The 24,226-nt window shown below is 45.0% G+C and overlaps 1 long non-coding RNA gene and 4 other non-coding genes across 5 annotated transcripts; 1 reads left to right on the forward strand and 4 right to left on the reverse strand.

Annotated features, from left to right (window-relative positions):
* Positions 1 to 4,570: 4,570 nt before the first annotated feature.
* trnah-gug lies at positions 4,571 to 4,642 on the reverse strand. Its single transcript has one exon. It is a non-coding gene; the product is annotated as a tRNA-His (tRNA).
* A 10,656-nt stretch (positions 4,643 to 15,298) lies between these two features.
* LOC119119287 lies at positions 15,299 to 15,462 on the reverse strand. The gene has a single exon (XR_005097219.1). It is a non-coding gene; the product is annotated as a U1 spliceosomal RNA (small nuclear RNA).
* A 1,045-nt stretch (positions 15,463 to 16,507) lies between these two features.
* Positions 16,508 to 16,700, reverse strand: LOC119119288. The gene has a single exon (XR_005097220.1). It is a non-coding gene; the product is annotated as a U2 spliceosomal RNA (small nuclear RNA).
* Positions 16,701 to 20,753: 4,053 nt separating this feature from the next.
* LOC119119286 lies at positions 20,754 to 23,401 on the forward strand. The gene is made up of 3 exons (XR_005097218.1): positions 20,754 to 20,841; positions 22,035 to 22,040; positions 23,386 to 23,401. It is a non-coding gene; the product is annotated as an uncharacterized LOC119119286 (long non-coding RNA).
* On the reverse strand, positions 21,204 to 21,317 carry LOC119119289. Its single transcript, XR_005097221.1, has one exon. It is a non-coding gene; the product is annotated as a U5 spliceosomal RNA (small nuclear RNA).
* Positions 23,402 to 24,226: the final 825 nt, after the last annotated feature.

Below are 24,226 nucleotides of genomic sequence, written 5' to 3' on the forward strand. Positions count from 1 at the left end.
TCGTGACGCCTGGGGTCATTTTGATGATGTTTGCAGCAGCTGTCCTTCCATGCACATCAGGAGGAACTGTGCTCCAACGTATGTTGCCACATTTGGATTGGAATGATTCAGCAGGAGCAACTTCAGCACCAGTGACCTCCTCTTCAGACTCATCAGTTGTTTCTTCCAATTGGTACTCCACATCATCTTCGTCCTCAGAGGCCTGCTCATTTCCCTCGCTAAGATCCTGTGTGTCCTCTCCCTCATTTGCAGCAAAGATGTGATCCAAAGCTTCATTTACATTCAATCTTCTCTTCATTGTTGCGTCCTGTGAATTTGCAGCAAAGGTGTGATCCAAAGCTTCATTTGCAGTCAATCTTCTCCTTATTGTTGCGTCCTGTGAATTTGCAGCAAAGGTGTGATCCAAAGCTTTATTTACAATCGCTCTTCTCCTCATTGTTGCATGCTGGGAAATCGCGATGTGTACTCTGCAAGTCACAACCCCCGCACTCAAAAGCACCGCCCCCACACTCAAATGGCTCGCAAAAAGCCCCTAAATGAAGCTAAAGTGGTTGGACGAAGAGGCTGTTGGTTGATTGTGTGTTTATGATTTCATTGTTGGCATTTTTTATTGTTTTATAATCGAAAATTTTAACCGCTAAGAAATGACCCGAACAAGGCAAAACTAGCTTCTTTCACCAGAGCACTTTATAATTTAGTAAAAAAAATGAATAATAATAATTTTGTTTAAATGGAAGTCCCTGACAAAGTCAAAAAGCTTCAACGCAAAAAACAAATGTATGAAGTACTTTATGCATGCTAAAACTAGAAAAAAAACAATAATGACCCTAACAGGCCAGCGATACTAATCTGTGGAATAATGACGAGACTGACATCAGCGGCGCACGCGCGGCGTTGTTGACAAAGGACGAGGAATTTGATCGATGGATTTAATGATTTGGAGTGACACAGATGAAATAAAATGATACGACTGGCATAAAACCAAATATAAACCACATAAAAATAAAACGTTGAATTAGTGGGAGCACCGAGCTCTTTTCTCAGAAATGAGCCGTTCCCATCTAGGCGTAATCGGAGACAATGACACCCGAAGTGGTTAAGGTTTGTCTTTAAATGCAGGATGCTTGGTCTCCATGTGCCGAAGCAGGTTTGAAGGCTTCATTGCCTCGTTAGCTAGCCTTTCGCCACATATGCGGAGTGCACTTGGCGCGTCAGAGTCACCTGTGGCGATAAATCCATATTTTAAGTAGGACTCCAGAAATGTTCTTTTAAATGCAGCTTTCCTTTTCTTAGAAGTCGTAGCCTCTTCTTCTTCAGTGTCCTCATTGGACGTTTTTCCCTTTCCGAAGAAGCTTTCCAAACTTCTCTGTTTCTTGCTCATTTTTGCTTGCCTCGCAGGCTTGACTGTGGTGACACATCACGTGACCGAGACGAGCGCCCTGTGTCAAGAGTCCTTATTTTTCAGATGCACCGACAGATGTAATTGGGAGAGATTCGCCAAATTTTTTATATTTTTCAAAATAAATTCTTACTCATTTTTGCTAGCTTTGCGGGCTCGACTGGGGAAACATGTCACGTGACCGGAACGAGCGTCTTAACCTGAATGAATTGATCGTCAATGAAAAAAAATATATATATATATATAGTATATATTTTTATTTTTTTCCTGTGCGGCTTGGCGGCCCGGTACCAAGTGACCCACGGACCGGTACCGGTCCGCGGCCCGGTGGTTGGGGACCACTGGATTAGAGGACTTGATGAATTTCTAGCACTGAGCAGCAGAGTGGCGCAGCGGGAGCGTGCTGGGCCCATAACCCAGAGGTCGATGGATCGAAACCATCCTCTGCTATTTGGAGTTTGTCTGCTTTGGACCTTCTTTCAAGTAATGCTTTTGAGAAGAAATGTCGTGCGCATAATATTTTCCACGCGTTGGTTGTGCTGCATGGAAGTCGACCACCCATCCTCAATCCAAACAGTTTGTGAGGGATATATGTGCCTTCTTTCACCATTCTCAGTCCAAATACACAGTGTAGTTACCTATTAAATGGGTACTCCAGGTTAGAATAAAAGGCAAAGATTGATATTTCGCAAAAACCTTTGAAGGGTCTTGATACTTTACAGCTGCACTGACAGGATTTCGGCAAAAAGACCAGACCTGAATTGCTGCAGAAGTGGCTGTGGTGGGATTTGAACCCACAAGTCAGGAGTGACTGGAGCTTAAATAAACAACCGCTTAGACCGCTCGGCCACACTACCTAATTCCTGGGCTACTGCATGGAATTTTCTTGACAATTATATTAAAACTTTGGAATCGGAGGCTACATAGCTGGTTTCCCCACCAGCAACCAGGTTAGTGCTGTCCGACACCGCCTTGTTTATAATGTAACAAAGAAGAAACAACACGCAGAAGGCCTGGCAATCATCGACAAGAGCCAGCTACCCCGGAAAGCAAAAATTGCGGTGCATTGTACCAAAGGGCCATGTGGCCACTGAAGATGAGCAACATCAGCAGCGAACGGGCTGGACAGACTAAGCCAACTCCTACATTCGGAAATGGCTAGGTCTACCGAAATGTTTCTCTGACACAGGCTTGTTCGGGGCAACCGCGCTGCAACTGCCGATCCTGTCCATACCATGGCCAGGTTCGTTCTTGAGCTAAAAGGATCCTTGGATCCTACTGTGCGAAATGCACTCGTGGCGCTATCGGCAGGCTTCAACATCAGGAAAGAATTGGCAAGGTGAAAGAAGGGAGAGCGGGGCTTGGCTGGAGAGAGCCTCCACGATTCTGGTCCAAGGCCACAAAGAGGGGGACCCCTGTGCAGCGCACCTAACGCCAGCCTACAGCACCTACTGGCAGGCTGCACTGACACAGGCACGCTACAGATGCCGCCACGACCCAGTCCTGACGAAGCTGGCCGAAGTTCTCGAGACCAGCAGAAAAGAGACCAACAACCAGTCTGCAGCCATACAGCTCCCTGTCAGGTTTGTGAGGGCAAGGGAGAGCAGTCGAGACACCAGCCGACGAGGCAGTTTTCCGACAGCTGAAGTTCAATCGAATCAGGGAGAGCACGGACGCAGTTCCGCACTCTCACAAATTACGCAGTCGAGATTCAAATGAATTCCTTTATTGTCAAATTAACGCAGTGTTAACTGCGAAAATTAGTTCATACTAGGCATTCCATATCAATGAGGACAGGAAAAGGGTTCTCCCTCGCCGGTACGCTGGCACTGCATGCATATATTTTTTTCAAATTCAAGACATAGATGTTTTTTACTGGCGCACAACATGAGCCGTGCATGAACACCACCTTGTTCAAAGATTAAAACCAACACAATGCATGGATTCACGACAAATGACATACCAGCAAATCAGTGTGACTTCTGTGTTGCCTTTGCGAGACCAGTTCAGATATGCGCTATCACAAATTTATAAACCAGGTGTGTTCGGACCTCCGCAGTGGAGGCTCTGCTGAACCCCTGAGACCGACTCACCGAACCCCTAGAGTTTGACCGAATCCAGGTTAAGAACCACTGGTTTAGAGGCTGTCATTTCTGCAAAAGGAGGATCTACTAAATATTGATGTCATTTTTCTGTTGGGGTTTCCAATTGTATGCATCTGCCTACTTTTGTTTAAATAATGATTGCACACTGTCTGCAAATCCTATAAACTTCATTTCACTTCTCAAATATCACTGTGTTGATCACTGCCGTCATCCGCCATGCATGGATTCGGGCCATCTGATTGGTTCCTTTGCCCCCCCCATACACACACAGGAATTGGTTAGGACTTGATTAGTAAGTGTTAGGAATCGTTTTGGCTGTCCGTTCAGAGCAAGGAACAACCCACTAGCCCCACGGGAAGTTGTCATTTTCTGTAAGCTTGTGTGTATGTAAATTTGTCATGGTCCAACGTAAGACTGTTTAGGGTGAATAAAAATAACTGCAACAAGTTTATTCTGCTATTAACCAGATTCAAACTGGGATTGCAGCCGCCTCAATGCTATATTATGGCCAATATGCAGTTGCATGTTTAGGGTCTTTTCTCTAGGATCTTCAGCCACGACACCCAGGCAGACCATGAAAGAATGTTGATGTTAAAATGTTGGTGGAACTATCCAATAACTACGCAGATCCGATGATCCCTAAGACTTGAGATGAGACAAAATTGAAAAGGCTATTTGTTGACAGTGTCTGTGAGTTACTTCAACCCAAAAGTTCACATAAATTACACATAGCTAATGTTGACCACAAAATGGCATGTGAGCTGGCCAGGAGTCCTGGAATCTTCTGATCTGTAGACAGCTGCGTTATCCATTGCTCCATGAGCCCCACGGGAATATGTGTCTTGTAAGCTTGTGTGTAACACTTTTGCAAAAATGAAAAAAAAAAAAAGAAAATGGGTGACATTATTTGAACATGCCATGATGCTTTATTCATTGTGCCACTCGCCCTACAAGTTTGTAGGTCAATTTTCTATTGACCGCAAACGTGTGGAAAATCGTCATTGTCCAAAAGTTAGCTGCTTAGCAATAGTGAGCAAGGGACAAATTCCACGCAGTAATTTGAGCATGCCATGACCCGGATTCGAACCGGGGTTGCTGCGGCCACAACGCAGAGTACTAACCACTATACGATCATGGCCAATATGCACAAGTACGCTACTGCATACAGGCCATGATCGTGTAGTGGCTAATGGATTCAAATCCGGATTATGGTATAATCAAATTACCTTGTTGAATTTGTCTGCTGGTCACTGTTGCTAAACAGCCTTCCTTTGGACAATGACAGTTTTCCACACAAGTTTACAGTCGATACAGTCTTGTAGGGTGAGTGGCGCAATGGATGACACATGACGGCAGATTCAAGTGATGAGAATCAAAACAACAGATTTAAGAGACTCAAGGTAAATTAACTCAACCCGTTTCGTTTCAATTGACAGCCCATGTGACATGCACCTCAGATGAAATGGAGCTAGTTGATTAACAGCAATGTTTTAACAAAGGGATCATCTGGGAGTTGAACCCCGGACCTCTCACACCCAAAGCAAGATTCATACCCCTAGACCACCGGTGTCAAACTCGAGGCCCGGGGGCCAGTTATGGCCCACCGTATCATTTTCTGTGGTATTTTTGAAATATTTGAAAAGTTTCCACTAGTCTGATTTGAAAAAACAATTATTTGTCAGTTTGTTTTGTAGCTTATACTGTATATAATATGAGCCGTTTATTTATTTGGGTTGACAGTCATAATGGCCCGTCGAGGGAAACTTTGACTACAATGTGGCCCGCGACAAAAATGAGTTTGACACCCCTGCCCTAGACCAACGAGCCTCAAAGAAAGCTCGCAGACCATGTTACATTCTGTGTAACATTGGCCTATCAAACAGTCCACACAACAATAGACAACAGTGTTTCAAAGAAGAGCTCGTCCGGGAGTTTAACCCGGGTAACCAAAGAACCCTAGGCGAGAATCATTCCCCTGCACCAATGAGCCCCATAGTAGACCAGCTGACCCCGTTACATTCCGATTGGAAGCCCATGTGACATGGACCTGAAGACTGAATGTCAGTGATTTATGGAATAAATGGAATCTGGTTGGCCTAAGGCTCCCAATTCCCCAACTTCAAACCCTAACGCTAACCCTCAAACCCTAACAATTACCAAACCCTAATAATTAACCCTTAACCTGCTAACCCGCCTACCATAACCCCCTCACCTTTAATCTCTAATACTCCCCCTAAAGGTAGTGCTCTCTAAACTTGAATGCAGGCATATGCGAACTGGACCAGCAGATTGCCCCATTTCAGAACTGTTTTAGAAACCTTTACAGACGGTTAAAATCCACATAATAGTTACGCGCGCATGTGTTCCGTGAGCGTTCTCGCCCCCCACCTTTCCTTTCTCCCGCCAAGTAGCAAATTGCCCCTCTACACAGAACAGTCCTCGTTAGTATAGTGGAGAGTATCTCCGCCTGTCATGCGGAAGACCGGGGTTCGATTCCCTGACGGGGAGTTTATTTCCTTGTGCAAAGTAGAATTTAAGCAGGTTTTCGACCCATGTGCGTTAACCTGTGTTTGCAGCAGAGTTATTGTATTGGTTTATATCATTACATCATAAGATGGCACCGCGGATGGGTGACTCGCTCTCTCCTACTTTTCGTTATTTTCTATCTTTTTAACCTCACTTTGAATCATACTTCCGGTTTGCCACGTAGAGCGCCGCAGCGTCACGAGAGAGACGATCTACATTCCAACATTTCTATATGTTTTTCTAGTTCTTTCGCGCTTTTTATGTTTTTTACTCCACTTTTGGGAGTTTACTATTGTTGAAAGTCGCGGACCGTCAATCCCTGCCATTTCAACCACGTCACTGTTTGGCTCTTAGCGGAGGCTTCGTGGCTGTTTGTCTACCGTCGATCATCGGACACGTAAGCATGGCTGCGGATCAAGAGGTTTGTACGGCTTTGTGCACCAATTGCACCCTTCTCTTAGATAGGTTGTCCCTGCTAGAGGGATGCAGACTGTAGTCAGCCCGCTAGCCCCGTTAGCATAAGCCCCAAGCGGCTTGCTAACCGCGATGAGCCAATCAAGACGTATAGCCGTCCCAAGCTATCTCGGTCTACTGGCTCTCGCGCCTTGGTGATGCGGAAACTATTATACATGCGTTTATTATGTCGCGCCTGGACTACTGTAACGCATTATCAAAGTCAAAGTCTGCTTTATTGTCAATTTCTTCACATGTCAAGGCATACAAAGAGATCGAAATTGCGTTTCCTACTATCCCACGGTGGAGACAAGACATATTACACCCAATTGGTCCACAGACAAATAAAACATTCAAGGAAACAATACACAAAGTAAAAATAAGAAGGCACATACCGTATTTTTCGGACTAAAAGTCGCTCCGGAATATACGTCGCATCAGACATAAAATGCACAATAAAGTGAAAATAAAAACATATATAAGTCGCTCCGGAGTATTAGTCGTATTTTGGGGGAAATTTATTTGACAAAACCCAACACCAAGAACAGACATGAACGAGCAACAACAGGCTAAACGATACGGTATGCTAACGTGACATAAACACAAACGAGAAGCTGAGAACGGGCCTGATGTAACAATAACAGTTATTCAAATAACTATAACATAAATAACACCTTTATCAAACCATCTGTGTCACTCCAAATTATTAAAGCCATCGATCGAGTTGGTTCTCCTTCATGTATACAAGTCCGACATCAGCGGCGCGTTACAGTTAAAAATTTTCTACAGGCCCATATAACAATATATAAACTATGTATGAAATGACAATAATATAAACAACAATTTTATCGAACCATCCGTGTCACTCCAAATCAATAAATCCATCAGAATCTTCGTCTTCCGTGTCATTTGAGAAAAAAGAAAAAGAAAAGAAAAGTTGACGCCGGAAAGACTACGTGTGCCACAGACGTCAGACTAGATATATTAAATAAATGTAATATAAACAACAATTTTAACAAACCATCCGTGTCACTCCAAATCATTAAATCCACCGGAATATTCATCCCGTGTCAAAAACCCCCAAAAATAAACAGATGGCGATTCCGGACCTACGTGCGGCGCTGATGTCAGCCTCGTTGTCAGTTGGCGGCTCCAATTATTCCACAGATCTACGTATATAACTATATTGTAGCGTTACCGAAGTACCAAGCAAGACGTGGGTTTGGTAACAGGCCGGCTCTTTATTTCACAAATCAAGAGCTCAACACGTGAGCCAACACACGCAAGCGCCCAGGATCGCTCGTTCCGCCCCCCCACCCCCGGCTGCCTTCACGGCCTCCCTACAAAATCGGAAACTACTGAAGTCTAACAACATACACGTTGCTACTCTAAATAAACTACATATCAAATAACTATAACATAAATAATACGTTTATCGAATAATCTGTGTCACTCCAAATCACTAAATCTCCCGACTTTGGAAGTCAGTGAATGGAACTCATTGTCAGTGAGGCTCCAATTATTCCACAGCCATAGTGCGCCCTTATGCGGTTTGAAATGAAAATTACATGTGAAGTGATCAACTATACTAGTAAGTAAGTAAAGTGTTAATGATCAAGTAAAAATTTGTGAAAAAATTCACATATAAGTCGCTCCTGAGTATAAGTCGCCCCCCCACCCAAAGTATGAAAAAAGAACGCGACTTATATTCCGAAAAATACGGTATATAAATGTATTATTTATTTATATATAGGCCGGTCCACGAAAATATTTCTGACACGTAACCGGTCCGTGGTGCAAAACAGGTTGGGGACCACTGATTTAGTAGAAGGTGGCTACAGATAAAACTTTGAGTTTATTTTGAAAAACTTACAGGTCACTCACTTAAGTTCAAACGCACGCACAACCAATGCAGCTATATAATAACTCTGCTGCAAACATAGGTTAACGCACTTGGGTTGATAACTGAACCCTGGTCTTTCACACGACAAGCAGAGATACTATCCACGATACTAACGAGGAACATGCCCTGTGTTAGGGCAAGATGGACTGCTTGGCGGGAGAAAGGAAAGGGAGGGGGCAGAAAGGGGAACGCTCACGGGACACATGCGCGTATAACTATTATGTGGATTTTAATCATCTGTAAACGTTATTAAAACAGTACTGAAATGGGGCAATCTGCTGGTCTGGTTCGTATATGCCTGCCTTCAAGTTTAGAGGGCACTACCTTTAGGGGGCGCATTAGAGGTTAGGGTTAAAGGTGAAGGGGTTACCGTTAGCGAGTTAGCAGGTTAGGGGTTAATTGTTAGGGTTTGGTTATTGTTAGGGTTTTAGAGTTAGCGTTAGGGCTTGAAGTTAGGGAATTAGGAGCCTTAGGCCAACCAGATTCCATTTATTCCATTAATCACTGACATTCAGTCTTCAGATCCATGTCACATGGGCTACCAATCGGAATGTAACGGGGTCAACTGGTCTACTATTAGATAGATTAGATTAGATAATCCTTTATTATTCCCTCAATGGGGAAACTCCTGTGTTAGCAGCAGTACACTTAACATATACACACACACACACACACACACACACACACACACACACGCATGCGGGGGAGGGGGTAAAAGATTAAAAAAGTAAAAGATATATATAATTAAAAAATATGGACAATACATACACAATACATAATATACAGTGGAGATAAAAAAATATTAGATAGAAAAATAGTAAAACTGCAAAAAAGCAGGTAAGAAGAGTGTGAGGTAGACAGATATTGCACATATGATTGCACATATGGTTATTGCACGTTATTATTGCATGTTATTATTGTCCGTTAGCTACAGTGATCGGCCTGGTTGTACAGTCTGATGGCAGCAGGGAGGAAGGACCTGCGATGCCTCTCGGTGGTGCATCGTGGGTGACGAAGCCGGTCACTGATGGAGCTCTCCAGGGCTCTGACAGTCTCATGAAGGGGGTGGGAGACATTGTCCATGATGGAGGACAGCTTAGCCACCATCCTCCTCTCCCCCACCACCTCCACCCGGTCCAGACTGCAGCCCAGGACAGAGCCGGCTTTCTTCACCACCTTGTCCAGTCTCTTCTTCTCCGCTGCAGTGATGCCGCTGCTCCAGCAGACCACCCCATAAAAAATGGCGGACGCCACCACAGAGTCGTAGAAGGTCCTCAGGAGGCCGTCCCTCACTCCGAAGGACCTCAGTCTGCGCAGCAGGTGGAGTCTGCTTTGGCCCTTCTTGTATAGGGCCTGAGTGTTGACAGTCCAGTCCAGTTTATTGTTCAGGTGAACACCCAGGTACTTGTAAGAGTCCACAATCTCTATGTCCGTTCCCTGGATGTTCACCGGCGAGGGGGGGGACTTTGCGCCGGCGGAAGTCCGCCACCAGCTCCTTTGTTTTTCCAGAGTTAATCTGGAGCCGGTTCCGCTGGCACCAGTCCACGAATCTGTGATTCAGTTCTCGGTACTCCGTCTCGTCTCCGTTGTTAATGAGACCGACGATGGCGGAGTTGTCCGAGAACTTCTGGAGGTGGCAGTTTGATGTGTGGTGGGTGAAGTCAGCTGTGTAGATGGTGAAGAGGAGGGGGTCCAGGACGGTAAAAAGCCTTAAAACAAAACGAAGAAGAAAATGACGTAACTTCCCGTTCGCGAACGAGTCGTGTATTGCATTTGCCGTTCACCAACGAACGAATCTGTGAGTGAACGGATCACTCATTGAGTGAATCACTCAGTGAGTGAATCACTCACTGAGTGATTCGCATTTCCAGTTCATCGTGAGAACGGATCAGTGAGGGAACGAATCCTGACTTTCCCGTTCGCAAACGAGTCATTGGGTTAACTGCCTTTCCGTGCATCAACGGATCAGTCAGTGAACGTGTTGCGTCTCCTAGCGTGAACTATGTAAGCCAGAATGTAGATTTACGATTTACTTATAGTAGGTTTTAAATGACGTGTATGCAAACAAAATGCCTAAATGCTATTATCTAATATATCGACTGTAGTTTCACATTAGATTGGTTTGAGATGTACTTTTATTATCATTATTATTATTATTATTATTATTATAAACATTTATGTTATAACTTGTCTGGTGTTTTATTCCTTGTTTTTATATTCGCCATTCAAAACATAAAAATCTGACATTTGGTTAACTGCTTTATATGACAATATGTATGTGTTTTACGTTGCTATATGAGTTGGTGTCCCCCAAAATAACAAACGTCGGCATAACGGTTTTTTTCCAACCTTTTCTTCAAACACAAACACATTCGGTATAATAACACCATCAACTACAAGCCAACAAATACAACATTGAAACATCAATGTCGGCATAACGTGTGTCGGCTTGCAATAGCATAGCAGCAATGCTGTCTGTCACTCACTCACTCGTGAAGACCAATCAGCAGCGCCAGCGAGCGTTAGATGGAGGAGGGACTTCACGCGTCAGTGACGTAACTTCCCGTTCACGAACGAGTCGTGAATTGCATTTGCCGTTCACCAACGAACGAATCTGTGAGTGAACAAATCACTCACTGAGTGAATCACTCACTGAGTGAATCACTGAGTGATTCGCATTTCCAGTTCACCACGAGAACGGATCAGTGAGGGAACGAATCCTGGCTTTCCCGTTCGCGAACGAGTCAATGGGTGAACTGCCTTCCCGTGCATCAACGGATCAGTCAGTGAACGTGTTGCGTCTCATGGCGTGAACATTTCAGTGGGTGAAATGTAGAAGTGTAGATTTACGTTTTGCCATGGAAAGACTGAAACACCACGTCTTTTGTGCTCGTTTTCCCCAAGCTAATGGCTAGTGTGCAAGCGCATGAAGAGACTGCCGGCCGGCCAGCAGACCCCATCTTCAACTTTATTCCATGAAGGGATGCGCCGGTCTGCAACAGCTGGGAGACTATGTTTTTAAATAACATGTTTATGCATATATACGCCAAAATATTGTTCTCCAATCTATCTACTGCAATTTCACATTAAATTGCTGGTTTGAATTTGTATTTTAAAACTTGTCTGGCGTTCGAGTGTTTTATTCCTTGGTTTTATTTTTGCGCATGAAAACGTAAAATGTAAGTCCCAACATTGTAAAAATGAAAACAAAACATACAGGGCGTGTTTTCACGCTGTGTTGGTGTCCCCCAAAATAATAAATGAAGGTTTGTGCGTCTTCCACATCAAATACAGGACAGCAAAATAAGTCAAATCGCCGCGGTTGCGCACAAAAAGGGAGAGCGTTATGGTGGTCCGTTGTCGGAGAATGGGAGGGCTTTACCTTATAGGGTAATGTTTGGGGGTGGGGGAAGGGTTAAAGCACCCCGTCACCTGGATCAAACTAAATCCTTTTCCGGGCAGGGGGAGAGAGTGGGTGCTTGAATTACAGCACGATGTTTACAAACACAAGCCTACCCCCCTCTCCCTCCTGTTAATTGTATAACCCCATGACCCCCTCATCACTTTGTTGTTGTTGTAAGTTTTTTCTTTTGCTGAAGTTATCAGAAGACAAGATGAGTGAGTCAAGAAAAAGAAGTGCCCTGTGGACCCAATTTAATAACATTTCTGATAAAGCTGCAGCATGCAATATTTGCAAAGCAAAGATTTCAACAAAAGGTGGATCTACAGCCAATCTTCATTTTGAAGCCCTTCGAAGAAGTCACCAGGGAATTATGTGGCCAGAGGTACATATGTGCATGATCGTATTTTCGAAATGTAATTTTGCCCTTAATTTTAAAGGCTTTGCTTTCAGTGTCCCTTTAAAATAAAAAATAATCAGAAAGAAAAAAACATTTGCCTTTTGTAGTTTTCAAGCAAATGTACTAATCATTACTGCTAATGCTAAACATTTCATATGCACCAACAACATGCATTCATATGATCATTGTTGTTATCAGAGTCAAACCTTTTTTTCCCTTGTCTCAGATACTATGTTACTGCATCAAAGGTGATTCTTCTTGCGAGAGGATTACAGAAGATAATCACAAATAAATAAAGAATTGCAAACATGACGGCGCCTGTGACAGCCATGGTGGAGACGATTGCGAGACAAATGTCAAACAGGTTCCACAAGATTGAGGCACATGTTTTGCTATCTGAAGAGGCAGCACTGGACCCAAGGTTCAAAAAGAAGGCCTTCGGCAGGGAGGAGGATCCCGATAGGACCTACCAGCATCTTAGCAATGCTGCTGCTAAGGTGAACCTTCCCAACCAGCAAGCTGAAGGAGAAGCAGAAGAAACAGCACAGCCTCAGAGTTCCGGGCAGGACAGCCAAATCTGGCAGGAATTTGACCAGCGGGTCTCAGGACTTGTGAGCAGCTGTCGTAATGCATTAACGGATTCAATGCTGGAGGTGCCTGCTTTTGTGGAAGAGCCCCTTATAAGTAGAGGTTCAAACCCCCTCTCTTGGTGGCAAAGTAGAGGTGTGGTTTATCCAAGACTTTCTCATGTGATGAAAAAGAGACTCTGCATTGTGGCTACATCTGTCCCGTCTGAGAGGATTTTCCGCAAGATGGGGCAGATATTATCAGAGAGATGAAATTGACTGAGTTCATCAAAAGTTAGTCAGCTTGTATTTTTGAATGCAAATCTGAAGTAAGAGCAAAAGAAAGTACAATGCATAGGACATTTTTACTTGACTTTGTTTGACTGTTTTGGTGTGTTTGCTTTGTTGATAACTGGATTTTTTGGGTCACTTTTTGGGGAATTTCTACCTCTTAGTGAAGTATTATTTTGCACAATTTTGGTGTGTTTGCTTGTTTGGTTACTGATTTTTTTTTTGTCCCTTTTTTTAAAATGTCTACCTCTTAGTAAAGTATTATTTTGCACAATTTTGGTGTGTTTGCTTGTTTGGTTACTGTATTTTTTTAAACACTTTTCTAGCTCTTAGCGTTGTATTATTTTGCACAAAAATTATTTTGTATTGGACTTTTGCTTTAAAGTCTTTGTTTCAGTATCTTTTTATGTATTTCCGTATTTTATACACCTCGCCGTGAAACAAAACGAAGAAAATGATGTAACTTCCCGTTCACGAACGAGTCATGAATTTATTATTATCCATCAGTCAGTGAATATGTTGCGTCTCCTGACGTGAACTGTGCAAGCCAGAATGTAGATTTACGATTTACTTATAGTAGGTTTTAAATAACGTGAATGCATATATATGCCTAAATATTGTTATCTAATATATCGACTGCAGTTTCACATTAGATTGCTGGTTTGAGACGTACTTTTATTATTATTATTATTATTACTATTATTTTAATGAACATTTATGTTATAACTTTTCTGGTGTTTTATTTCTTGTTTTTATATTCGCCAATCAAAACATAAAAATCAGACATTTGCTTAACTGCTTAAATTAACAAATGTCGGCATAACGGTTTTTTTTTTTTCAACCTTTTATTCAAACACAAACACATTCGATATAATACCATCAACTACAAGCCAACAAATACAAAATTAAAACATCAACGTCGGCATAAAGTGTGTCGGCTGGCAATGGCATAGCGGCAATGCTGTCTGTCACTCACTCGTGAATCTTCGCGAACGACCAATCAGCAGCGCCAGCGAGCGTTAGATGGAGGAGGGACTTTACGAGTCAGTGACGTAATTTCCCGTTCACGAACAAATAAGTGACGCAACTTCTCGTTCACGACCGGGTGAGAGACTGTTGCCAACGGATCAGTGTGTAGGTGTTGTATTATAGAAAGAAATGTGTCAATTACCCGAGCCAATTATTATTATATATAGGTTCTGTAGTTGTATTGTTTGATGTGTATGGGTTGTTGCCACTGGATGTTATAAAAAAAAAAAAAAAAAAAGCCGTATCAGTGTGTGTGTGTGGGGGGGGGGGGGGGGGGGGGGGGGGAGAGAGAGATTCATTGAACGATTCGTTTGAACGAATCCTTTGAGTGAACTGATTCTAAGGATTCAGTTCACCTAAAAGAACTGGAATGCACATCACTAGTGGTAATTACATAGTATTTTGCATTTACTAATTTGTTACATACAGTTTAGCAAGCAAATGCACAGTTCCAGAGTACAATTAATAACATGTGTTTTGTTTTGTCGTTTAATGTGGGTTTGTCCGCCAGTTTTGTGTGTTCGTCTCGTCGTACCGGGTTGTGCTTCAAGTGCGGCGGGCTGGTTCTGCTCGACATCGGCGAAAGCGAGTTTTGTGGCGACCTGAACTTTGAAGCGGGGACATTAAAGGCGCTCGGTCTGCGTCGTCCTGGAGCGTCGCCGGACTCGCCTGCTATTCTTCCCCCGGTTGGGCGTCCGGGCCTGGCTGGCGGCCACCCCAGCTCGCCCGTCCGTGCCTTCCATTCTTCTGGCGGACGTTCGATCGCTGGACATCAACATGCCTGCTGAGTTCTGCGGACCGGACAGTGCGTAGCTGCTGTGCGTCTGGAGCGGATGGCGCGCTATCGGGCGGACCGGGCCATTGTACGAGGGGGAACATCGCGTGGAGGTGGACTGTGCGTCTACATCCGTGAAGAATGGTGCCGGGACTTTGTTGTGGGATGCCAGCACTGCTCGCCACTGGCGAAGTTTGTGATCTCCGGGCTGTTGGGGTCCTGAACTCTCTCCCCGTTGTTTTACTTGTGTGTTAATCGTGTGCTGTGTCTCGTCACCGTGGGATAGGGGGAACGGTATTTCGGTTTCTTTGTGTGTCCTAGCATGAAGAAATTGACAATAAAGCTGATTCTGATTCTGATTCTGAACATGCTCAAAACCGTTCAGTGTGTGACAGCACCTAAACTCCATGTGCGTACTACTGCGCTTACTTTTTGCTTTAAACAGTAAAACCAGGGGAGAGCGCGGACGCAGTCCCCCACTACCAGAAATTATGCAGTCGAGATTCCCACATTCGGAGAATTCGCAGAGGTCAGCACAACCGGAGTGTAATGGCTGAGCCTCTCCCTGGGTGAACCACCTTCTTGATCACGGCGTCTCCCCTGCCAGGTAAGTATGAATTGGATCAGTTACCCGGCCGCCGTCTTTACCGCACACGCCATCTTCAGTCACGGGCTTAATTTCGCCAAACGTGTGGCACACATACACACTCAGTGGATGAAACAGGATTTGTAGAACTTTTTATATAGTACCTTTAGTCATTACAAAACCAAAGCATGATAAATTAAGTAAAAAATAGATTAAAAAAGACGACCATCATGCTTTGCTTCTTTTCCTACCCTTAATTGCCCCTACACCCGCGCCTTTGTTCACCTCCTTTTTCTTAGAGTCGCCATCTAGTGGTGATGGCAGCAACCCAACAAAATAAAGTGAAATAATATATCTGCAAAAACATGCCCATCACGCATTGCCTCTTTTAACCTGAGAACCCTAAAACTATGAATTTGTATTTATTGAAAACCTCCAGGGCAGCTCGGTGATGCACTGGGTAGCACGTCCGCCTCACAGTTAGGAGGGTGCGGGTTCGATTCCACCTCCGGCCCTCCCTGTGTGGAGTTTGCATGTTCTCCCCGGGCCCGCGTGGGTTTTCTCCGGGCACTCCGGTTTCCTCCCACGTCCCAAAAACATGCTTGGTAGGCCGATTGGCGACTCCAAATTGTCCCTAGGTGTGAGTGCGAGTGCAAATGGTTGTTTGTCTCTGTGTGCCCTGCGATCGGCTGGCAACCGGTTCAGGGTGTCCCCCGCCTACTGCCCGATGACGGCTGGGATAGGCTCCAGCACTCCCGCGACCCCCGTGGGGACTAAGCGGTTCAGAAAATGGATGGATGGATGGAAGTTTTGAAAACGACATTTTCTTGAAAATTTGAGAATAAGAATTGTAATTAAAATTCTTGAAACAATGATAGGAAAATCTCAAGCAAAGAAACACATTTTAATTATATTTTAGAACGGTTACGTAAATTCTTGCTGCCTCTCAAGCCGAAACGTCTTACATTTAGATCAGACCCCATCAAGTCATAATTGACAGCTTAACCCTGTAAGAATGAAGCGAATGGATTGAAATGGTTTTCTTACATATTGAACTGTTGATTTGACCAGGAGAGGGGGTGCACCGTGCCTGGAGATACTGCTATATCAAGTCGATGCGTGGAGTGGACGGGGCAAGCCCCTTTTCCAAATCCCTATTCCAAATAAATCAATTAAATATGTGGTGCCCAGATGGGGGACGTATCAGCTATTAAACTGATAAGAACAGATACTACACTTGATCTTAGCCAAAAGGCCGAGAAGCGATAACCCGAAATGGCTCTGAGGCAACGACTTAAATAAAGAGACTACCAATTCAAGTTACGGTTGCATGTATCAACTGATGCTAATGCCACATACTGACCCCTGTGAATTCCCCAAATGTGGGAATCTCGACTCCATAATTTCTGCTAGTGGGGGATTGCGTTCTTTCTGTTTAAAACAAAACTTTTGCGCAGTAGTACGCACACGGAGTTTAGGTCTACAGTGCTGTGACACACTGAACGCTTTTGAGTAGTGATGGACACATGAGGCTTCCTTGGTGTAACTGCCGAAGTCGAAGCAGTTGTGTCTTTCGCCGCTGGGCGGAGCTGTTGTGGCTCTGGCGAAGCTTCAAGTTTTGCATGGTGTGCAAATTATTTTTGTGTGAATTTATTTTTGTTCCTTGTTATTTGTATATAGTTTGTAGCACTGTCTTGTTGATATTAAGTTGCGATAGAAACCGGTGGTAAGTTAGACTTCGAGGGCACTTCCTGTTTCCGGGAAAGAAGCGGGAAGGTGACGTGATGCAACAGCGCAATAGTTAAGGGCCGACCTAGGATGCGTCATCGCGAAGCTACTAAGTCAAAACAGTAAAGTACCCGGTTGTTCACTGGCAGGCCAAAATATGTGTTGTCACCAGTTCTACGGTGTGGCTGTGATGTCAATGAATTAAGATCACAGTAAACATCTGTAACAAAGAACTCTCGTCTCTTTAGTGAAGAAACTGGCACACTTGGGATTTGAGGCTTTCCCACCAAACGGTTTGCAAATAGGTTCATTTCTCGAGGCTTCAGGTGCACACAACCCCTCCTGCTGGTCAAAAGGAGTAATTTATTCCATTAATGAGAATTACATTCACCTTTATATTTTGCTTCATGCAGCCTGATCAAAATGAATAAAACTTCTCTCTGTATGTGCATTCACGTGTAACATTGAAGGAGGTGGACGTGTGTTTCAATATGTAAATAAATACCATCATTGTCTATTAAGAAACTAAAAGTTGATGGAGCACATTTTGTTTTGAAGGGCTGCTGTGTTTTAACAAGGAAAGACTGATGTGCTTATGGATGAAGATGACTTGTACTTGTGATTGTGCTTGTGAACAGTAAAGGTTCAAGATTCAAGAATTTTTATTTGCCATGTTTGAGCGTGCCAAACAAGGAATTTGACTTCGGTACATCACAGCCTCTGTTCAACAGTTTGGTAACTAACAACACTCAGGACGTGTGAAAAATGACAAATATTCTCCCAGGAGGGCAACGAAAAACTCAAAACTCCAACTAGGGCAAATGAGAAACCTTGAGAAGAGACCACAGATGGGAGGGTCCCTCTTCCAGGATGACCAGGCTGCAATGGATGCAGAGAGGACACAGTACAAATAGTGTAGACAATTCAAAAAAAGGTGTGGAGAGCGGGATGTTATTGCACAGCAATGACTCTGAGACTCTAAGAGTGGTGTGAGTTCATCAGAGCAACAACCTGGGGGAAGAAGCTGTCTCTGTGTCTGCTGGTTTGGGCGTACAGAGCTCTATAACGCCGTCCGGAGGGGAGTAGTTCAAACAGACTGCAATCTGGGTGAGAAGGGTCTATAGAGATGTTACTTGCACGTTTCCTGGTCCTGGACAGGTACAAGTCTTGGATAGATGGGAGGTTGATTCCAATGATCTTTTCTGCAGTCCTGACTGTCTGTTGCAGTCTGTGCTTGTCTTGTTAGGAGGCCGATCCAAACCAGACAGTGATGGAGGTGCAGAGGACAGACTGGATGACGGCAGTGTAGAAGGTCTTCCCGCAGCAGGTTGAACTTCTTGAGCTGTCTCGGGAAGTACAGCCTCTGCTGGGCCTTCTTCCGGACAGAGTCTATGTGGCCGGTCCATTTCAGGTCCCGAGAGATTGTGGTTCCCAGGAACTTGAAGGTGTCTGTGGAGAGAATAGTATTACTGCGGATAGTGAGGGGTGAAAGTGGTGAAGGGTCTCGCCTGAAGTCCACTGTCATCTCCACGGTCTTGAGCGGGTTCAGCTCCAGGTGGTTTTGGCTGCTCGTGGACCAGCCGCTCCACCTCCTGTCTGTACGCAGTCTCGTCACCGTCCCGGATCAGTCCGATGAGAGTGGTGTCGTCCGCATACTTCAGGAGCTTCACAGGAGAGTCACCTGAGGAGAAATTGTTGGTGTAGAGAGAGAAGAGCAGTGGGGAGAGGACGCACCCCTGAGGGGCGCCAGTATTGGTGGTCCGGGTGTCGGATGTGATGCTCCCCAGCCTCACACTGTTGGCCAGGAAGCTGGTGATCCACTGACAGGTGGAGGCAGGCACCGCGAGCTGGATGAGCTTCTGTTGGAGGACGCCAGGAGCGATGGTGTTGAACGCCGAGCTGAAGTCCACAAACAGGATCCTGGCGTACGTTCCTGGGGTGTGCAGGTGGTGCAGGATGTAGTGCAGTCCCATGTTGACCGCATCATCCACCGACCTGTTTGCCCGGTAGGCAAACTGGAGGGGGTCAAGCAGGGGGCCCGTGACATCCTTCAGGTGGTTCAACACTAACCTCTCCAAAGATTTCATGACCACAGATGTCAGAGCGACAGGTCTATAGTCATTCAAACCTGTGATGGCGGGCTTCTTGGCCACCGGAACGATGGTGGAGCTCTTGAAGCACGAGGGCACCTCACACAGCTCAAGGGAACGGTTGAAGATCCGTGCAAAGGTGGGTGCCAGCTGTTCAGCACAGACTTTCAAGCAGGACGGTGACATGGCGTCTGGGCCCGGTGCCTTCCTGATCTTTGGTCTCCGGAACATCTGCCGCACTTCCTCCTCGTGGATCTGGAGTGCGGGCGCGGCCTCTGCAAGAGAAAGAGTAGGTGACAACGGTGATGGAGGTGTGGACAGAGCGGTTGTGGGGGGAGGTGAGTATGTTGATTGTGCTGCAGGAGGTCCTGTAGTGTGGGAGGACCAATCAAACCTACAGTAGAACCTGTTTAGCTGGTTTGCAAGCCTTGGGCTCTCCACAGGACAGGGGGTTCGTTTCTTGAAGCCGTGATGCTCTGCAGACCTTTCCACACTGTTGAGGGATCAGGATTGGCAGAGAGGTGTCTCTCCAGGCTCTCCCCGTAACACTTGCTGGCTTTCCTGACCTCTCGGTTCAGTGTGTTTCTGGTCTGCTTGAACAGGTCCCGGTCGCCGCTCCTGTAGGCCTCCTCCTTGATTAAAGATTAAAGTCCCAATGATCGTCACACACACACCTGGGTGTGGTGAAATTTGTCCTCTGCATTTAACCCATCCCCGTGTGATTTTAATCCATCCCCTGGGGGAGAGGGGAGCAGTGAGCAGCAGCGGTGCCGCGCTCGGGAATCAGTTGGTGATCTTGACTTTGCGCAGCCTCCTGAGGTTCGGTGTAAACCAAGGTTTGTCGTTCTTGTACATGCAGAAGGTCTTGGTCTCCACACACAGATCCTCACAAAAACTGATGTATGATGTGACAGTGTCGGTGAGTTCATGCAGGTCTGAAGTTGCAGCTTCAAAAACTCCCCAATCGGTGCAGACAAAGCAGGCTTGGAGGTCCTGCCTAGACTCCACTGTCCACTTCCTCACAGTCCTCACCACAGGCTTAGAAGTCTTTAATTTCTGCCTGTAGGCCGGGATCAGATGAACTAGACAGTGGTCTGAGAGTCCTAAAGCTGCACGAGCCACAGAGTGGTGTGCATCCTTAATTACGGTGTAGCAGTGGCCCAGTGTCTGTGCCCCTCTGGTGGGACACGTTATGTGCTGTCTGTATTTGGGGAGTTCGTGTGCGAGGTTCGCCCAGTTAAAATCACCCAGAACAATGATTTGTGAATTTGGTAGAGGTTTCTCCATGTCTGTCACCTGGTCAGCCAGCATCTACGTGGCTTCACTCGCATGTGTGTGTGGCGGAATGTAAGCAGCCGCCATGACGATCGAGGAGAACTCCCATGGTGAATAGAACGGCCGGCAGTTTATGAAAAGTGTTTCTAGGAGAGCGCTGCAAGACTCTTTCGACACCGTGACATCAGTACACCAACGTTCATTAATACAGAAACAGATACCACCTCCCTTTGATTTTCCGGTGAGCTCCGCGCTGCGATCTGCACGCATTAGCCGAAACCCAGCTAACTCCACGGCGTGGTGGGGGGTGCGTCCGTCAAGCCACGTCGCAACGAAGCACAGCGCGGCGGATCTGCTCAAGTCCGTGTTCCTTGAAGTGAGGAGCAGGAGTGCTTGTGCAATTGAGGGGGGTGGTTATTGGTTTTTATTCAAAAACAATATTTTTTGCCAAATTACAATAGACTGTCATGTGCCCATTCAAATGGGTACCACCAGAAATTAAACTGCATTGATAAACGAGGGCTTAAATGTGATTGTCTGTCTGCACTCGGCATTATTTCTCTGTTTATGTTCACATACGTATATGTCGGTATAAATTAGGTGAATGTATGACTGTTGCACGGAATATGATATAGGCGGCTATCCGTTGCGATACTGATATTTTCACAGAGAAAGAATGCTCCGCTTTCGCAGAGCATAAAAAAAAATTGAGATAGACTCTTATTGTTCCTCCCCACGGAAATCTTTAGTAAAAGGCGAAAGATTTATTCGATCTGAAGAGAAAAAAGTGTGATCTGATAATCTGGGTGAAAACGGGCCACCCCACTGCTGGTCTCACCAAATTCACAGGCGGTCTCACACTCAAATTGCAGCAACCATTCCTTCTAAAACAAACAATAGACGTTCATAGATTTACTATACTTAGAACAGGGGTCTCAAACTCCAGTCCTCGGGGGCCGCATTCCTACATGTTTTCCAAGTTTCCCTCGTTAAACACACCTGATTCAATTATCAGGCTCCTGCAGAACGTGAGGATGAACTGCTCATTTGAATCGGGTGTGTTTAACGCGGGAAACTTGGAAAACATGTAGGAATGCGGCCCCCGAGGACTGGAGTTTGAGACCCCTGACTTAGAAGGACTCAACCTAAATAGAAGGTTTAAACGAGTATTTTGTGTTCATTAATGTCTTTTTTACTTCAAACATTGTTGGTGCACAGGATTGTAGGTACCTGGTCGAACACTGACGGCGCTCATTCTTTCAAACAGCGTCACCTATTGATTGGGCGTCTATTTTGAGTATTGAAGGTAAAAACAGTTGTATGTCTCTGTACGTGTACTTTTGGTATGAGAGAACGGGAAATGATCCCATCTCTGTGTTTTATTTGAAAACGTGTGATTTCATAACTTTATTCAACACAAATCGGGAAACTAAATACGATCGAAATTTCTCAAATGATTTCTCAAATTTCAGAAGTGCTCTATATCTCTCGTGTCGCAAATAATTGAGGCTTTTGTCGTTGCTGGCGTGGTTTGGAGTGTAATTCATCTCCACTGCGATGGTGGCGTTCGATATTTGACATTTGAATATAAATCTGTCATTTTACTTTAGGAAGTAAAAGTTGTTTTCTAGAAATCCATACTTTTGATGTATGAGGAACAACAATCAGGCGCATTCTTCAAAAAGACAGACCTACAGCCGACAAAAAGGTTTTGATACGTTCATATCATGTAACGAGTCAGGAACGTGGTAATTACATATTATTTTGCATTGACTAATTTGGTTAATACAGTTTAGCAAGCAAATGCACAGTTCCAGAGTACAGTTAATAACATGCTCAAAAGCGTTCAGTGTGTCACAGCACCGCAGACCTAAACTCCATGTGCGTACTACTGCGCGTGATTTTTGCTGTTCGTTGAAAGACCAGGGGAGAGCGCGAACGCAGTCCACCACTGTTGTGTTTATACGGAGTAGAGATGAACGCTAATGCAACTTCTTTATTCAGCAACTTTCTATTTTCTCCCCACTCATGTCTCACATAGCAGTACAATGCCCCTGGCGCACCACAGAGCCCCCAACTGTCAACATTATGCGAGACCTCCAATAACACACTATATCAGGGGTGGCCAACCAGTCAGAGACCAAGAGCCACATTTTTTACTGTGTCATCGCAAAGAGCCACATCATACACATGAGCACACATGAACACCCCCCCCCACACACACACACACGCACACACACACACACACACACACACACACACACACACACACACACACATACACGCACACACCCCTCTGCTCAGCCAAATTTATTGTGTGACATTATTATGTCACGCACCAACATGATAATGACAAATTGACTCCTACAGTACTAAAACCACAGACCAAAGACCACATTTTCAACAATGAACATTGTGTGCATTGTCTCACACAGACAAACTCTCAGTTCAACAAATTCCACAAACAAAAACATACGTTTTTTCACTTACTATGTGTGGCGGGACAGACTATTCGTTTTAGTTTGTCGTTTTCAGGAGACAAGATTTCAATAACGTCACTGAGGCATATTTTAACGAACTCCACTTCATTGTATGGCTTTTTAGCCCGTGCAATGTTCCAAGCCAGTTGAAACAATGCAAGTGTGACAGTCTCTGAGTGCTTCGTAATTTTTTTGAAAAACTGTACCTATTTTTATCCCAGACTTCTCAAAGTCTCCAAACTTGTGCTTGCGAAATTCAGTCCCTTTTGCAAAGTCCTTATCGATATTGGCATGAAGTGAGCTGAAGTGGCGCTGACCATTTGAAGCTTTTAAATGCGCCAATGATGTCCGACATATCAGGCAGAATGGCTTGCCATAGCGTTCAACAAAAAACAACTTTAAGCTTTTCTGGACCTAATGGGCCCCCGTAGTCACAGTCGCCATTCATTAAAAAGCCAGCAAAATCAATCGCTCTGTTTGTCCCTCCTCCTTTGCGGGATTTCACCTCACGCGCATGCGCGTTTGACCAAAATACCATATTGAACTCAAGCGAAGCAAATACGCACGAAAAATAAACACAAATGTTGATATGAACGTAAAAGAGCCGCATGAAACCAGCCAAAGAGCCGCATGCGGCTCGCGAGCCGCGGGTTGGCCACCGCTGCACTATATAATATTATAGTTTCAACATACGATAATACCACATCTCCCTGTTTCCAGAGATCATAGGGTAGACTGCCTTTGTTTCATCAGACCTTAGAGGATTATTCTGCCTCTTGTGTAGAAAGGTCTGTTCCTAACCTTTGCCAAGGTCTTTCAGGGCACCCTGATGGCATGAGTGACTCTTTTGGGTTGTGTCGCTCTTGTATGCATGTCCTGCAGTTCAGTATTATTTCGTTCACTTGCTGGCTGAGTCCCGGCCACCACACAGATTGACGTGCACGTGCTTTACATTTCACGACACCTAAGTGTCCTTCGTGTAATTTGAATAGCACGTCGTTCCTCATTGCAGAAGGTATTACCAGTCGTGTGTCCTTTAGCAGTAAGCCATCTTTCACTGTTAATGTAGCTCGCTCCGGCCAGTAGTTTTTCAGCGCTGGTTCCTGTTTTGCATGTGCTGGCCATCCTTCCATGCACATGGTCATGACACGCGAGCAGACACTGTCGGCTTTCAATTGCTCTTTCAGGTTTTCTGTATATGATGAGCTGACAGGTAGACT

Source organism: Syngnathus acus, unplaced genomic scaffold (assembly GCF_901709675.1).
Source record: "Syngnathus acus unplaced genomic scaffold, fSynAcu1.2, whole genome shotgun sequence".
Classification (NCBI taxonomy): Eukaryota; Metazoa; Chordata; class Actinopteri; order Syngnathiformes; family Syngnathidae; genus Syngnathus; species Syngnathus acus.